Genomic DNA, 4,433 nt, shown 5'->3' on the forward strand with positions numbered 1-4,433 from the left:
AGACTTTTTCTTAGACTGGATGCTCTATGGCCGACACCCAGCAAGATTTACTATCTTAACCGTTTTCACGTGTATGGTTCAGTAATGTTAAGTACATTCACATTGTTGGGTAACGGATCTCCAGAATTTTTTTATCTTGAAAAACTGAAACTCTATACCCACTAAACAACAACTCCCCGTTTCCTCCTCCCCCGGCCCTGGTGACACCACTCTGCTTTCCGTTTCTACGGGTCTGCCTACTGCAGATAGCTCATACAAGCGCAATCACACAGCATTTGCTTTTTGTGTCTGCCTTGTTTCACTTAGCGTAATGTCTCCAGGGCTCATCCAGGCCGTCACGTGTGGCAGAATTTCCGTTCTGTTTAGGGCCGAATGATATTCTACAGCATGTATAAACCACACTGGGCTGCTTCCACCTCTGGGCCATTGTGAATGAAGCTGCTATGAACGTGAGTGAGCAAATATCTCTCCCAGACCCTGCTTTCAATCTGTTGGGATATATTCTCAGAATCAAAATTGCTGAATCATATGGTAATTCTATCTTTAATGTTTCTGAGGAATTGCTGTACTGTTTTTCCATAGCAGCTGTATTATTTTGCCTTTAGGTCTCCCACCTTCATACGGGGTCCCTATAGTTTGTGGTCTGTTGTGGGGTGGGACTCAATACGCTGGTATGTTTTATGACACCAAAATGACCAGTATTATGAGTGAAGCCGAGGTAATTTGGTGAACTCTGATTTATGGAAATGATTTACAGGTCCAAGGGAGAACAAAGGAGATGGTTAACAAAGGCAACCTGTCACTCACACAACCCTCTTGTTCATTTGATTTGTAACCAAAGTGCATTTACTGCAAAAGTCCATTTTCTCCATAGCACAAAAATCTCCCCTCGACTCTCTGTCTTTTCCTTTCCTCTTGCCTCTCTTCCTGTTTCTAGGTCTGGCGCTGGCTCAAAGCCAGTTTCAGCTCTGCTACCAACATGCTGTCGGACCCTGTGCATGTTTCTTAACTGCTTCACTCCTTGGTTTTTCTATCTGTGGAAGCAGAATAATGGCTCCCCGAAGATGTCCACATCCTAACCCCCGTATCCTGCGAACATGTTAGGTTACGTGGTGAAGGAAAATGAAGATTGCAGATGGAATTAAGGTTGCTAATTAGTTAACCTTACAATTGAAAGACTGTCCTGGATTATCCATATGAGCCCAATGTAATCACAAAGGAAGAGGAAGGCAGAAATGTCAGAGTGATATGATGTGATAAAAACTCAACCCAGGCCCTGGCCGGTTTGGCTCAGCGGTTAGAGTGTCGGCCTGCAGTCCCGAGAGACCCGGGTTCGGTTCCCGCTAAGGGCACGTACCTCAGTTGCGGTTTGTTCCCGGCCCTGTTTGGGTCGCGCGGGTGGCAGCCACTTGATGTGTCCCTTTCACATCGATGTTTCTCTCTCTCTCTCCCTCCCACTCTATCTGAACAAAAAAATGGAAAAATGTCCTCAGGTGAGGGGAAAAAAAAACAAAAACAAAACTCAACCCATCCTCTGCTGGCTTTGAAGATGGGGGCAGAGGCCATGAGCCAAGGAATGTGTGTGGCCCCTAGAAGTGAAAAAGACAAGAAAAGGATTCTTCCCTACAACCTCCACAAAGGAAAGCAGCCTTTCAGGAACCTTGATTTTTAACTCAGTGAAACCAGTGTCAGACTTCACCAGAACGATAAGGCACTAAACTTGTATTGCTTTAGGTCATTTACATTGGTGGTAATTTGCTATAGCAGCAATAGAAACCTACACTATCTTTACAATCCAGTGAATAATGGCATTTGTCTTGAAATGATTACCAAGACATTTCAAGGAGCACACACAGCCTGGACTTACTGGGCAGGCTGTGCACAGACGCCGTGGTCCGAAGCCCCTCCTGTCTTCCCTTCTTCCAGCCGAGGGTGATGGTCCGTGGTGCTCCACTGCACGTCCTACTATGAATGGGCCTCCTAGCATTTCTCCCAGAGCCAGTTGACAGCAAAAGAAATCACAATCCTTTCTCATCCATTTGGCCAGGGCTGAATGTCTGCCAGTTTTCTAAAGGGATTTTCATTTTTAAATGAAAGTGATAGATTTCCCTGTCTGCGTCTTTATGACTGTGGGAGCATATTCTGGCCAAAGAGCCAACTTCGCTTTTCCTACATATTCATTCCTGTTTTAATTTGTATATTATACAGAGAAGCCATGGGTGTCTCAGCTTTAAAGCAATGCCCTGGCCATAAGCTTTTTAAACCTCTCTTGGGGAGAACAGCTCAGATCATGGATAAGTTCAAGGAAAAGAGATGGTATTTCCGGCAGGGTAGAGAAGAGATCCAGCATTTTCTGGGAAGTTTCTCTCTTGGCCCTTTGCCTACCTGCCAGGCTCTCTACTACCTCGCCCTCCTCTGCAGTTACCCCAATATTCTAAGGACATTCAAAACCTTCAAGTCTGGTTCCCTGTGCCTTAGGTATAAGCAGCAAAAGGGCAGAGTCTTTAGAGGAGAACTTGTCTCCCATGGGTTATGCAAAAAAAGTTCATGTGACATTTACTGTCTAGACTTTACATGAGTCCTATGAGTCCTAGAAAAGCTTTATTTATGGCCCGCACAGCTGTTGTAAGGTACTTGCCTCTCTCATTGTTTGGGGATTATCATTTAGGCCCTTAGCCTTAATGCTATGCCAGTCCTTATTTGGACTCCTCTAATCCCAGTTTCATCTCACCATTTGCATTTGTTGTCTTTGGCATAGAGAAGAAAAAGAGAATGGGACCATTGTTGATTGCACATGGAAATAGACACAGCATTCACACAGAGCAGGGTGTGGTGGCAGAAGCTCATCCAGAAGCCTGGCTCGGTGAAGGGGTGAAGGTAGCAAGGGGAGGGCTGCTGGCTTACCCATGTGGGTGGTTTTTTTTGGTTGGGTCAAATGTTTCGACTCCTTTCATGCTGTTGGTTCATGCACGTGCTTGTTCATGCAAGATCAGCATTTCAAAGAATGGCATGATTTTCATATTTTCTTTTTTCTCAAGAAGCAGCAGCAGCAGCAGCGATGAAACAGTCTCTCAAGATCACTTGAGTCTTCCCCCTGCACCAGCAGCCTCCTTAGAGTGTTGAAGGAGTCGCAAGGGACTCCTCACGTCTATCCCCAGTCCGTCAAACCCTCATTTGCTTCCCGTGCTCCGTATCTGGGCCCCACAGAGACAGTGGGACAGAGCCAACTAGGATGAGCCAGGGAAGGAGACAGCAAAAGTGAGGGAAGATTTTGGAAATGAGCCATACCTGGAAGGAATATGGAAATGGGATGTAATTGTATAGAAAAGAGAAGGGCTTTTGTGAAGAGGGACTAATTACAGAGTGGAGGGAGAAGAGAGTGTTCAGTGTGCATTGTCTGAAGGAGTGAACAGGCTCATCGCTCACTTCCTCCAGGGGACCCAGCCTGGAGAATGCACAGGGGCCGCAGGAAGATGGACATAGTCGAGACGTACAGCATCTTCTCACCATCAGGACTGGGCAGGACGGTGTCATTTCTTTTTCCAGATAATTCATATATTTTTCAGATGGGCAGTTTTCTTTTTGTTCTGACATAATGTCATTCAAACTAGACGTGAGGACTGAATTAAGATCTCTTAATAACACTTCCAAACTTTCAACCAGAACCCTAAGTTTTGTAAGTTTAAACATATTTATGTGTTGTTTTCTTTTAACTAAAGGAAAGCAAGACATTTTACCAACACAACATGCTGGAATAGTTTGTTACCTTCATATTGATGAAAGGAAAACTAAACCCAAAAGGCACTAGTATTCTTTTTCCCTCTTTATATAAGCAGAATAAACCTTTTTAAAAAAAGTTTTCTGGGCATATGATTTCCTATCATTGACTCTGGATTTGACCCCTGAAATTGGAGCAATCCTAAAATATAACTTATACTTGAAAACTGCCATGCCAGAATCTTTCCTGGTTATAGTCACCTGTATCTGCTTTTACAAAGAATGAATAATATATTCAAGGCAATCTTACCAAGGCAAAAATACCATTTCCTCTTTACCAAGGCAAATCACAGTACCTGAGTGACAAAATCAATATTGTCCATTTCAATCACCTTACTGTGGAAGGATGCAGGACAAAGAGGCACCTTCTGAGATGTTGGAAAGGCTGCTAAAAATTAGGGAGTTTGGAAAAAATGTTGTACTTATTGTAAGATCATTTAAAGGGTTTGTTTGAAAAAGTGGCTGCACTTATCATCAAGGCTTCAAAACCAAGTCTTCAAAATCAAGTCCTTATTTCCTGTTAAGTCCCTATTGTGTATCTTCACCACGAAGCCTGTAGCCGTGATCACAAAGCTCGTGTCTTTGCAAGACAGGATGCAATCCTGCTTCCTTCTCCGCGCTGCAACCGCAGTTTTGCAACACTGTATAGATCTGCC

At 44.0% G+C, this 4,433-nt stretch overlaps 1 long non-coding RNA gene across 1 annotated transcript; it reads left to right on the forward strand.

Moving 5' to 3' along the window:
* Positions 1 to 296: 296 nt before the first annotated feature.
* Positions 297 to 3,824, forward strand: LOC118642210. Its single transcript, XR_004961675.1, has 3 exons — positions 297 to 449; positions 2,759 to 2,877; positions 3,039 to 3,824. It is a non-coding gene; the product is annotated as an uncharacterized LOC118642210 (long non-coding RNA).
* Positions 3,825 to 4,433: the final 609 nt, after the last annotated feature.

Source organism: Molossus molossus, unplaced genomic scaffold (genome assembly GCF_014108415.1).
Source record: "Molossus molossus isolate mMolMol1 unplaced genomic scaffold, mMolMol1.p scaffold_m16_p_3, whole genome shotgun sequence".
NCBI classification, from domain to species: Eukaryota; Metazoa; Chordata; class Mammalia; order Chiroptera; family Molossidae; genus Molossus; species Molossus molossus.